Consider the following 14,201-nt stretch of genomic DNA (forward strand, 5'->3'; position numbering starts at 1 on the left):
TTCATGCCCTGACTGAACTTAATTGTTTTATTTCCGTTGAACATGAACCCATTATAAACGTAGAATAGAAAAGAGAGTTTTCCATCAAATCTCGAGTTTCGATTGTCCAGTTCTGGATGCATCAAAAGAAAAACGAAAAAAAGCAAAAAGTTGAAATTAAGTTAGTTGCAAAGCATTTTAAGTGCAACGCAAATATATTATATCAAGAATTTGGAAATGCACTTGTGAAAATAACTGTTAAGGAGAATCTTATGGTAATATATATTGTTTGTAAATTGTTAAAATAACTGTTAAGGGGAAACTTATGGTAATATATATTGTTTGTAAATTGTGAAAATAACTGTTAAGGGGAATCTTATGGTAATATATATTGTTTGTAAAACAGATTTGTGTACGCAAATGCAAACATTATGATGCAAAACGTAAACATGGTTTTATGAGTGAAAAGGTACCACAAAAGCAGTCAACATGTCCTTTAATATTTCTCTTGAAATACTGGTTAATATATTTCTGTCACTTCAAGAAGTTATGCTGATACGCTCAACCGGAATAGTGGTTAATGGCGCTGATTGCCGTACCGAAGAGCCCGGGTTTGGATTTGAATCCCGAAGAAGACATGGATGTTTGTAAATGTAGAGTTTCTGTGCGACATACGGGCACTCTAAATATGCGGCGAGTCAAATTTCTTTTGGAGAGGTTGGTGGTTGTAGAAGAGGAGTTGGAGATCCTCATACCCATCCCCAGAGGTTTTCTCCATCAAAATTGGGGGCGGAACTAAGCAGAGTGGTACTGTGCTATTGCCAACGACAGGAGCAATCTTTATCTGCTTGCTACGATGAATTTCGTGGGCTTGTTCTGATGTTACTGTCAGACAAGAGAGATAAGTCACAACAAAAACAACAGTTATGCTAGAATCAATGAAGAACGATGGCTCCAATAATTTTAAGTTCACACACATAGCAAAAGCAAAGCTTCGCAGTTAAGACATCCTAAATAAAAGTCTAAAATGCAGCAACGAAATTAATGAATAATCCAGAAACTATCTGAACACCCAAAATAAAATTGACGAGTAATATTACTTAGTTATTGTTTACTTTAATTGTCGGATTTTACATTTACTATTTTCTTATGCAATTATTATGGGACAAAATAAATTCACCAACTGCTACCATTATTATCGAACAGAGGGAGTAACAGTTTTCAGTGCTGTTAGTTTCAGTACAGTTAATACAGTTTTCAGTACTGATAGTCAACTCATAACAGTATTTAAATATATTAAAAGGAGAAAATATACCTAGTTTAACGAATGTTTTTTGCATATTTAACGAATTTCATTGTTTGTTTGGGGGTTACAATTCTAATGTAATAAAAACTGCATGAGAGTTTCAGCATTTGAAAGCTCACATATTACTAGCATGAAACGTTTCCGGAGATAATATGAAATAAATTTATAAATGAAAGAATGTTATATAGTAACTACACAAAATATACCATATGTAAGTGAAACCTAGAATTATTTTGATGGTCTTTAAACGATATCAGCAAGTCGGGAATAACGTCAAATCATTCAAACTTTATAATTTAATATCTCGGCCAGTTTTTCTTGTTCGGGAGCCTAATATTTTGTGCTTAATTTTTTGACACTAAACATGCAGCATTTTGCGACGAAACACTTAAATGATTTGTATCACTTTTCATATATTTGAATAATATACAAAGCATAATAAACATGTTTCCTTGTGTTTTGTGTTGCCACTATCGCGCGAGAAAAGATTTCCTCCCCCAAGCATTCCTATGTAAGTTTCCATCGTCTAGGTGTACTCTAGCTATCCTGTAAGTTTGTAACAGATTTAAGGAAACACCCTGTACACAGATAAAGATATAACGAGGTTATTTGATAGATAAATAGAAACATATGTCGAAAAATACAAAAGTTGATAGATACACAAAGAAAGAAATAGGAGATCGAAAGTTAAAATTAATAATTTATTTCGTGAGTTTATGGAGCACTGTCGGTGTAGATGTCCAAGAACAAGTAGTAATACTGCAGAATTTATATATATTTTTTGTTTTATAAAGCAAGAGAAAACAGCTCTACAAATTATATGTAGAATAAAAGTATCACAGATTTTTTATGATTTTTGAACACTTTAAATGATTGCTAGAAATGAAAAAAATACGATTTTTGGAAAATGAAGATCCACAGAAAAACAAACTACGGATTTTAAAACTCACAGAGGAACCCTAAACTGGAAAGCGTTGTTTAATATAATTTTGATATATTTCATTTTTTAACTTTTCCCTTTCCAGTGTCAAATAGAATCTAGAAAAATAATTTTAATATCTCAAGGGAAATCATTTCTGAATCTTTTAAACAGCTTATATAGATGTGGTTAAATTTCACTGACGACACTCTGTATATATATTTGATTTGTAGACAAGAGGCTTAAAATGTCAGAAATAGAGCACTATTTAATCGGATTAAATTCTTGTCGAAAACGGAAGACAGTTTTAAAATCTATTCAGCTTAGTAAGAGTTTTCAAATAGCAAAACATAAAGGAATGCAATTTCAGAGAAAATCTATTTTTTTTTTTCAAGTTTTAGGCAGTAAATTTTACGTAAGAGGAATAGTATTGTAAGTCATTTGATGCCTATGTTCTCGTTGCTTTAATCTCGAATATCATGTGAGATGTGTGATATAGATTCAAAATTAAATTAATATTTTTACTTTTGAATACTGAATTTTAAACAGAATATGCTTGAGATATTTATTGTGCATGCTATGTTTTAGCCTTTCTCATATTACAAAACAAAGTGATCGAAGAACGGAACTTATGTATGAGAATGAATCACGCTCGAAAATTAGATTAGCCATACATATATATATGATATTTCTCTACTGAATACCAATTATACAATGTCAGACATTACCGAAACGGCAAAATGGTTATTAATCAGACATATTGTGTATACATGCACAAATGCTTCGAAATGTATGTTATTATGTAATTGTGTTTTTGTTTATAGTACTTAGGTTCAACAAAAAATATTCATAAATAATTAAACTAACGACAGAATTTACAAAGGACGCAATATTTACTATAAGTATAATACTCCTGGTAATTTAATGTTTAATTTTTGAAACTTAGCTTAATTTGCGTAAATTATAAAACAGATGAAAATGAAGTTTTGGTCATATAGATCATAAATATTATAAAGCTCATCAAACATTTGAAATTAAAAATAATATAATTAATAGCATATTTATGAACATTTAATGAGATTTCGGTGATGCGACGACTATTGCATGTTAAAGTAATTATTCGATTATTTTGCTGATGTTCTTGCAGGCTGCGTAGTATAACTTAAATAGATTCAGCAATTCAACAGCTGTCTACCTGCACTTATTAGAAAATTTTGAACAAAAGATATGGGCCGCCCAGACGGTATAGTGGTTAGCGGAGCCGACTGCGGTACCAAACGGCCCGGGCTCGAATCCCGGAGAAGGCATGCTTGTATTTGTCCTTCCCTTCATAGGTGGAAACTACACATATTAGGTAACTCTATAATAAAGTGACCACCGCTTCTGCCCTGATAATTTCATATATAAGATAAGCAGCCCGAAGATATATAATATGAAAATAAATAAGTCGTTATTCTCTTTAATGCATGGTGAATATCTCAGATTACAAAATCTCTTTTCAGAGCAAAGATTAAAACAGTTATAAAGTATTTCTCCCGCTTTCTTACGATGCCTTCGTGGTGCAGTGGTCAGAAGGTCCGTGTCTAGAGTCCCGGCGAGGGCATTGCTTATTTTTCAAGTCTTTTGCTCCCCCCGAAAGTCAACGTAGAGAACTCTGAAAAGCTACTGGCTCGGATGTGTACTTAGGCAGTCTCGGCTACTGGGGTATAAAGTTTATGAGCCTAGTGATTTTGGAAGCCCCGGAAAGATCACTCATTGGCCGGTCGGGTGGTTTGGTGAGTCCTAAAGCGATGTGGCTCTAGTAGCCAGGAGCGAAGCGCCCTCGGTTTTGCTGGGTAATGTCCCACTGCGACGGGCAGCCCAAGCGACTGGCAGGTAGCAAATCTGAAGACCAGTGTCGCTTAAGGTAATGCGTCCTTCTGTAGAAAATGGGAGGGCGGAGTTTGAACCTCTGTGCCTGGTTCTAAGGGGCAAAGGAACTGATAGTGTGGTTAAGTCCCGCGGCGTGAGGAATACCCATATCTTAACTATGTCTCCTGCTTCAGAATAACCTAATGTCTCTACAGTGGCGCACGAATTGAAAGGTGGTGAATGATAATTCTTCACCAGTAGAATTTGGCGGCTGGGTCCCCTAAAACCCCAGTCGCCATTTAAAAGGAGGAGTATATAAGGTATTTCTCCCGCCTGCCTAACATGCCTTCATAGTGTAGTGGTCAGCACCCTCGACGCGAATTCGAGAGGTCCGTGGTTCGAGTCCTGACGATGGCATTGTTCATTTTTCACATCTCCTGCTTTCAAAATAATCCTAATATTTCAACGCAGTAATCACTAAGCAGTAAATTTAGTAAGCCAACATTTTGCCGCAGACTGAAAGTCTCGAAGTATTTTCTGTCCTTTGCCAGCCTGTTATTGAAATAATTCTTAAAACGAGTGAAAATTTATAGAGGAATGGCATAGAAAACTTAACCCAAGGTTTCAAAATTGGATTTTCGCGATTTCCAGAATGTTAGCGGCTTATTGTTTAATCGCCAGAAGCGATCGACTTAACTATAAAATTTATTGCCAATGGCAATTAAAACTTCTTCCTATTTGTCTGATTTTTCTAGAGTTATGATCTCAATTCCAACATCAATTGCCTTAGAATTAAATCCTTATCAAATAGCATATATATAGACATATAAACAACAGTGGCTGAGAATTCAAAATTTAAAAAAAAAATCACATAAATCAACACAAAATAACTTTAGAAATAGCTGAATCAAAAACATACATATAGAAAAAAGTAAAACAATAAAAAAAAATATAAATATATTTATTTATTTACACAAATACCAGACATTTGGCCACTAAGCTAAATGACCTTGTTTTCCAATACTCAAGATAATAGGGCAGTGCATTCGTCAGTATGCTCCTTGTCCATGGACTGTCCACAGTTACAAACAGTAAAAAAATATTTTAAAAAATTATAACAATGTATATGCATTCATTTGTATATACACTGAAATCCATCCAAATACAGAGATTTGTCTTCTACATTCATAATACGAGTGAAATGTTTTGAGTATTGCATGGAAAAAATAGTGCTACAGAGTCACAATATACAGTTACTCACTCTCTTTGTCTAAAGTAAATGTCAAGGAACCTAGTGAACTGCTGAACGACTTATCGCTGAGTTCAAACAACGGAACCGTAGACTCGAGAAGGGTTAAAATACCCTTTATTTTGCTCAAAATACGATGAAGAGTAGGCCCCTTTCTCGGGTTTATAACAAAGCCTCCACTTTGGCTGAAACTCAGAATAAGAAATACTAACTAAATTATAGCAAACTAAGAGACTTAGCCGAAGCTTAGCCGTAACAATGTTATTTATACAAATCTGTGGTGAAAAAAAGTGAATTCATAAATGAAAATAATTATGTCACACTAGATATAGTATTTTGAGCCGTTAATAAAATATTTTGTTTCCCCGGCATATCTAATATTGAAAAAATGAGTCTGTGTTAGAAAATATTACGCAATAAATAACTCAGTTTTAAGGATTCTACAGCGCGCAGTTTTTTTAAAATATGGTTTTTCAGTTGTCAGTATATGTTGGAGCATTTCTTAACTATCATGTCTAATGAAGTAACTCAGGAAATTTAAGTATATATACATGTATAATTGGTATAAGCTAAGTAGAAAACTTATAGCACACGGAAAAGATAATCGAAATAACATTTGAGTCCCTAATACATAGATTATCAAAATCAAAAAAAGTGACATAAGTAATTTTTCATCCTTAAATTAAGGCCTGCGAAAGGCCGAGAGGTAAAGTCGCTGAACACTGGTAGTTCGGTTCGGGGTTTGAATCCCTTCGAACGGGCTGGCTGCAGAAGCGTTTTCGCGGTTTTCCCCATGTGCAACGTACTATATACGACCCAATTTCTCTTAGAAAGTTCTCCACGAAGGCATTTCTTCCCTTAGGCCCTCGAGTGCTATACCATAATTAAATAAACCAAACAAAATAATTATCTAAATTAAGAACATTTTAACACTAAATCAAAGGAACAGTTGCAGAGTCTTTGTTAATCGCTTTTGTGTTAATTAACGACAATATAGCAAGATATATTACAATACTATGTGACATAACAAAATTACTAACATAATGTAGCAAATACTATTAAGCATTTAACATTGCTAGATTGGTCACAGTTCAGGACTGTAATGTTATTCAAAAGCTATGTAATCCTCCAAATCACGCCAGTACATTCCATATCGTGTACTAATTACATGTAAAAATAACCAGATAAAATCCTAAACTTCATTCAGATCCTAGTAATATTTCGAAAATTACTCTTTTCTTTGATTTTGTTATTATCACAGTTAAAGTGCAGTCATTGTCTAATTGATTCATCAAGGGATAAAACCTTCATGATATACATTTACACTAGTTCACTGGCAAGGAAATATCAAATGTCAAGACATGATTTAAATTTGAAAAAAGAAATAAGCATGCATGTATATTTTTATTGATTTATCTTTAAGTAAAACAGTTATTTTAAATAATATTTTTGAAAAATAAGGAATTTTCAGAATTGAATCTTGTTTTTTCCCTCTTCAGCTCAGAATTTCAACTCTCATTCACTTTATTAAAAATTCCTTCTTTTTTATTCAAATAATTCAAAGGTTCTCAAATGTTTTACTTTACAGATGAGTAATGAAAACGTAAAAAGTGTTAAAGGGAAGGAAGGATATAGTAAAAATAAAAGAAAATCTGAAAGCTTTCAGATATTACATTATATCCAAAAGGGCCTTTGTGTGCTACCTTTACTTATTAAATATCATGTTCTTCGAACTTAAACTACGTAAAATTCAATTCAACAGCAATATCACAAGATATTTAGAAACAGCAAAATAGCATATTTTTAGAATTTCTGATACACAGTCTCGCTCGCTGGAGATAAAAATAGTTTTTTTTCCTTACAGTGTTGCCATTGCTCGCTTTTGAAATTGTTCAGTTTTTTAATCAAAAATTAGTTAAAATTTTACAAAATTTGAAATAGACAATAAAACAAATTCGAAATTCAAAATTTGGGTTTCCAAGTGCCCATGTCCAGTTGGAGGACTACGTTATTCAAATTTTGATGGCACTAGGTACCGTTGATTTTTCACAGTGCAAAAAAGATCCATGCATTCATGCAGATTCTTCATTATTTAGTTTCTTTAATACATGGCGATAATATTTGGTGGCAAATTTTTGAATAGTTCACTATTCAACCTTTTTGATTAGCTATTCAAAAAACTATTCAAACGTAATTTAAACTATTCAAAAAAACTATTCAAACGTAATTTAAACTATTCAAAAAAACTATTCGGTTTAATTTAAACTATTCAAAGACTATTCAGACTTAATTTAAACTATTCAAAAACTATTCAGACTTAATTTAAACTATTCAAAAACTATTGAAACTTAATTTAAACTATTAAACTATTCAAACATAATTTTAATGATTACTAACGCAGAACGTGAAACGAAGCAAAATGCCGTTTGAGACTTATAGCCCTTTGGGCTAATAATAAGGATATCAAGTAATATTTTCTAGTACTATCTTTAAACTGATATTATTTTGTAAATAAAATCTATTGTGTATCAAAATGTCATTTTACCCGTACCAAACTCATTTTTAATAAACAGTATTTATAGTTTTCATCATAAAGAAGAAGATTATAATTAAAATCATTTTTTTTCCCGTTCGTTATCTCGATAAAAACTCATAATGTAGTGTAAAATAGGAAGGGTTCGTACTTTAAGGCAAATATATGTGGCATATATTATTATTTTACAAAGGGCTATATTTCTAATTGCATTTGTTTTCGGTAATTGGAATAACTGAAATTCTGATGCTGTTTTAAATAAATAATTGTTTAAAAAATTCTTTAAATTCTATTCACGTTTTTACAATATTGATTTTACTGACTATTTAATCGTTAAAAGCGTACTTTCAGAATATTTTAAATTATATTCTGTTCTTTGCATGTTAAAAAGATGAATTATTTAATATATTACTGTTTCATTTAATTAAATTCAAAATGTATTAAGTTGCATTGCATTGAGTCGGTAATAATTCAATGGTTTTCACACGAGTCATCCTTTCAAAAATGTGTAAATTTGAAAATTTTCTTCTGCAGTCCAATTGTGGTTTACTTGGAGTATTTCTCGAAGGTTCCTAAACAGGTTTTTTTAAATTATCTTTAACACTTTATTTCATTCAGCATTTTTGGATACATTTAAGAATTTAGGGTATGCATTTAAAAGAAATGCAGGTACTATATGACTCGAATTTTTTTTTTTTTTTTTTTTAATAATACTACAATTAAGCTGTACAAGATCAGAAATTCTCTCCTTTCAATCAAAAAAAAAAAAAATGTGTATCAGAATGCTTAATGTCTTCCATATCTGAAAGCCATAATCTATTGCGAAATTCATTTCTTTAAAATTTATTGCTAGCGTAATATAGAACAACATTTACTATGTTCCTTTTCCTGTAAAAGAAATTATTTAATATCCGTAGGCAAGTTCTAAACAGAAAACAAAATTGTAATCAATGCAGCACGAAAAAACTAAATAAAATTTTTAATTTTCAAACATCGAAAAAGATAATTAAAAATAGATTTTTGAAGTTGAATATGTATCCGACGCAAAGTTTCATAAAATCAGTAGGCTGTGAAACACATAAACATAAACTAAATAAACATGTGATCTGAAAGACTTATAGTCTAATAACCTTGATTTTAGTTTAACATCAAATTTTAAGTGTTAAAAAACAGCAGTTCAAAAGGGTAAAATACATAAAAATCATAAAATTCAAAAGAATTTGTAATTCAAAAGGAACTGTAGTTTGATCGTATCATGCAGATTTCAAAATAAAGCTTGAAACAATTTGTTTTAATATAATATGTCTATATTATATTCAAAAATTAGTTTCATTAATGTTATAAAAATAAAACTGAATATTTTAAATGTAAACTCCATTTCTTAGAAGAATATTTTCTATATTATTAGTTGATGAGCTGCGCACTTTTTTGATGAAGAAAGAGCTTGATTATTCAAGACTTAACTAAGCCTATTTTTAAATAAAACACTTGCACGCGAAGCGTGTGAGAAATATTTACCGGAAGTGGCAGTATTTTCAGTTTTGCCAAAGTAAAACTTCGATGAGATATAAACGATAAATATCTAGAATATTTTTCGTTCGAGAAATGTAATAAAAATATATTATATTTTAAACCTAAAAATTCTTATATCGCTATCAGTAAGGGAAAAATCAGTAGTATATTATACGTTATTATATACCTTTCATAATAAAACTTGACCTTTTCCAGTTACGGAGGAAAAGGAAGGTTAACTTAAAATAAGAACGTTTGCTGTATTATGTATATTTTCTCTTTATACAGACTTTTTTTAAATTCAGAATTAGTATACAGATAGAAATTGTTATAATTAAAATAATTTTCTCTTGTCCATTGTTCCAAAGTAACAGAAAGCATCTAAAATCAATGGCTTTAAAGGAAATTATACAAACACACACACACACACACACACACACACACATATATATATATATATAAGTTAAAAGAAAATTCTTAGTGCTTTCGCTAAAAAGTAGCTTAGATACAGTGGTTCGTGACAATTTTAACTTAAGTAAAATAAAGTGCAATGAAACGTGTAAACATTAAATAAACAATATTAACACTAGAATATTTACAAATAAAATTCAAAACTAATTGTAAGTAATATGCTGAAGGTCTTTTTTAGTTTGCTCTCTTTTCTTTAATTATCTATATATATATCTATATCTATATATCTATACATATCTCTCTCTCTCTCTCTCTCTCTCTCTATATATATATATATATATATATATATATATATATACAGAGAGAGAGAGAGAGAAAGAGAGAGATGAAATATCTTCTATTTCCTCTCTCTCTCTCAACGCATACATTTATATATGTGTACGTTAATCTTATTGCGCAAAGATACTAGAATACTAAGCACATAATTAGCATTTTCGTACAAATCTGGAAAATGCTTCAAAAATTTCCGCTTGTAAAAATTTATGAATTAAATATTACTGTTACTTCTGTTTAGAATGCGTTTGCGAAACCCAAAATACGAAACAGGGTTTCCATGCAGATAATACAAATAAAATGTATCTGAGTACTCCAAAACATGTTTCTCTTCCTTAATTTTAAAATTAGTTTTTACTCGATCAGTATTTTAGAGAGTTCTGTTGTTCTAACAACGTGAATGCAGTTTCAAATAAAATCGGCAAAAACATTCTAAGGATATTTTTTATATATACACGATCTAAGAAACAACCTAAGAAAATGTTTTTTGTACTACATACAACGTAAAGTTTTAATTAAAATAATCATTGCAAAACATTTTCTAATGAGTAATTTCTAGTATTAATATCGGGTTTGGAAGTATTTATAGACGAAAATTATTGTTAAGCACCAAGAACACCGTGAATAACATTTGCAAGCATTTGCAGTTCCAACAAACATACCCGATATAAACATTATACATAATCTACTAACTTGTTTGAGTAATACGACTTAAAATCATTTCATGTGACTGGCAAATTTGGACAGTGGTAGCCAAGTGGCAAAGATGGATGAGCACTAGTTGTCTGATATGCATTTGAATCTTGTAAATGGACTAATTTCCTAACGTTTCTATAGTTCTTCATTATGTTCAAAGTGACTCACGAGCCAGTTTCCCTCAGAGTGTCTTAAAAAGGTAATCTTTGAATATATTGCCATAGCTGATAGAGTTACAGTAAGAGCAATAACAAATTAATATTTCAGTTTAATTTCTTTGCTTGAGAATGTAATAAAAATGTATTCCCTAAGATGGTTTCTGATAATATTACTTAGTTTATAAGGTATTTCTCCCACCTTCTTGGCATGCCTTCGTGGTGCAGTGGTTCTGCACGCTGGACCTGTATTCCAGAGGTCCGCGGGTCGATTCCCGGCGAAGGCGTTTGCTAATTTTCATCTTGCCTTCTTCCAAAAATTACCTAATGTATCTACAAGTTTGCGTTTCAAATAGTTTTGTTATTACTATTTTTATATTGAAGTAATCTAGTACCAAAAATAATAACATGTGAGGAATAGCACTTGAAGCTCAGTAGCTGAAGACTAACACCTTAGACCTAGCACCCAAAATCACAAAATAAAATTCAAAAATGCAATAAATATTTAAATATCAGTTTAAAATAAAAAATGTTGATTTAACTCAACATCAAAGCGAAGATTATCGGAAAAATTTTGCTTTCAAGTTCCCCATTAAGTATTTTATTGAAGATAGATTTTAATGCTGCATTATCATTCGCAAACTGGACGGTATAATTTCTATATGATATATTTATAAAAGATAATGATGATGACGGTGATGCAATTCACTGCTACAGAAAAGATGAGTTCTTTTAAAAGAGAAACAAGCCTATCTTTTTCTAATATACATAAAATAAAATAAAAGGAATGACCGTTAGAAATTGTTTCTCTAATCGAGTTTGCAAAATAAATTGGTTTGTAGATTTATGCATGCGTGTAAGCTCTTGAAAAAGAATAGAATTTATTAGAATATAATTTTTCGTAGAATTAAATTCGCTTCGAAGTTAAACATTACAAAATCATAGGTAAAATTTAATAAATATAAAAATCTTTTTTCACATATAAAACGACAATAAATTAGTTACCCAAAATAAAAGTGTCAGTTGTATTTTTTTAGGCTGTGTACTGAACATGCAAATTTATTAAAAATTACTTAAAGTGAAGAAAACATTTTAAAATAGATTAAGTTTTATTCTGAAATCAAAATAAAAATGGTCTTCTAGAGCAAATTACCTGCATTTTGCTTTAACCGACTTACTAGCATGATTGTATATATACGGCATATAATATGTTTTGTGTCGTCTATAAGAACGTATATGTGCGCGCATCTTGAAAACTACCGGAAAACGTAAGGCAATATAGTAAAAATTCGTTAATTTGGGTAGGAAGTACCACACGCATTTTTTAATTAAAATCAGGAAAATACCTCTTTTTCATAGCAGTTTTGGAAATTAAAGGTTTATTAGTCAAACCCCTTCAGTAACTGGCGCATCGCGCAGCAGCACCATAGGTCCGGGGTTCGATTCCCGGGCTAGGCAAGTTCGACTCAGCCTTTCATCCCTTGATTTCCATCACTTGAGTCGATAAATTGAGTACCAAGTTCACTTGGGGACTAAACACTGGGGCCCCTGCGACAAGCTGACCATTTGCTCAGGGCATATGCTTACGCACCCCAGGGGCCACGGTCACGAAAGCAGATTTCGCGCACTGCAGGTCTTAGCCCATTAGGGCTGTTACGCCACTGAGTTTTAGTCAAACCTCTTGCCAATTAGAGAGTTAAATATTTCTTAGAAAAGCATTTGTTTGCTATCTTTTTCCTGTTAGTTACTTACCTAACTGTGTTACTTACTGGGTAATTAATTAGAAGAAACATTTTTAATAGCAACAGTTTTTTCTGCCAGCAAAATTCAAAACACACGTAACGCAGAAATCAATTCCGGTATACCTGTTCTTCACCGCAAAGAATGACTTCGAATGAAACGGATAAAGTAGCTATTGGAAATTTCTTACAAATCGTCAAACTTAACAACGGCTACTTTACATTCCAAGACCGTTTCTCAAGTTGCTAAAAGCAAAATTCTTTAGCAAGCATTTGGGTATAAAGTTTCAAGACTTGGTACAAAAAATGTCACTTTAATTACTTAGATGCTCATTACCCACAAATAAAAATGTTGCTATCCAAAATAAATGGAGCAAAAAGTAGAAACCAATCAAATCCTGTAAAAAGAAGACGGCCATGCAAAAAACGCATTAAGGGAAAAATAAAGGAATTTTCTGATTTGCGTTACTTCCCTTTTCTTCTCAAACGCTTTCAGTTTTGTGACAGTTTGATAAGAAAACTATATTTTTTTACACAAACGAAATTTCTTTTTCTCACACGTTATCTGTTTATACCCTGAGGAAAAACAGAAGCTTGCTTTTGCGATTTCAACTTCTAAGAATTTAAATCCCACCAGACTATGCGTGGTGTTCTTATTTCCGTCATGTTTTGCCATGGTAAAATGTCCCGGGGTATCGACAGCCTGAATTTTAGAATACCTCTAAATATTTCTCGATGAAATAAAGAGAAACAATCTGAAGACAAAATGTTTTTGAAAAGTACTCTGGGATTCAGACACTTGCTTCGATTTTAACATACAAATTTTATGTTTGTTTTCCTTCCTACTTTGATGCTCGTTTCGCGTGAGCAAATAACATTTCCAGATGATGTAAACGAAAGAAGGGGCTATGAGTTTCAGAATATTCCAATTTACATGAGAATACTTAAATTGTTGTTTGAAAAAGAAAAGCTTTCTCAAAATTAGCCAAAAAGAAAAATCTTATTTGCAATGACAATTTTATTTTCAGAGTAAAAGAAATGATTTTGTTGCTATTTTCAAAGTATAAAATGTTACAAAAAGATGCACTTGTAAATTGTGTTGCAGCGCAAGTAGCGTATCATAATTTTAAGTAAGTATCATATTTTTTCTCCTTCTTTACTGCAAATATTACAACATAGTTGATTTTAGGAACTCTTTGTCCACCGAATGGAGCTCAGTTAAGAGCAAACATCTTCTGTGTTTTGCCGAAAAAACTTCTGATTATGAATAATTTCAATTATGATTTCAAATTCTTGATTCTTGTTCTTCATTCCTAAGGTTTTTCAAAGTAAAATTCATTTAATATGTGAAAATATTATTAATTACATAAAAATTTTGAAAATTTTACTTTAGATATACATTTCTGCGGACTATGAATAAGCTTTTATATTAATTTAAACATTTGAATGTCTGAATTCGGTTGTTATAGTTATATATTATCAGTTATAGTGATATTACATTTTTATAATAAGATTTTT

General features: G+C 31.2%; 1 protein-coding gene and 1 non-coding gene across 5 annotated transcripts in view; one reads left to right on the forward strand and one right to left on the reverse strand.

Annotated features, from left to right (window-relative positions):
• LOC118192447 (cell adhesion molecule Dscam1-like) overlaps positions 1-14,201 on the reverse strand; it is an 816,729-nt gene that overhangs the window by 482,941 nt on the left and 319,587 nt on the right. The window lies entirely within an intron of this gene.
• Positions 11,158-11,231, forward strand: TRNAT-UGU (transfer RNA threonine (anticodon UGU)). The gene has a single exon. It is a non-coding gene; the product is annotated as a tRNA-Thr (tRNA).

This window comes from Stegodyphus dumicola, chromosome 9 (assembly GCF_044657685.1).
Source record: "Stegodyphus dumicola isolate Sdum_Otavi_A_Nest chromosome 9, ASM4465768v1".
NCBI lineage: Eukaryota > Metazoa > Arthropoda > Arachnida > Araneae > Eresidae > Stegodyphus > Stegodyphus dumicola.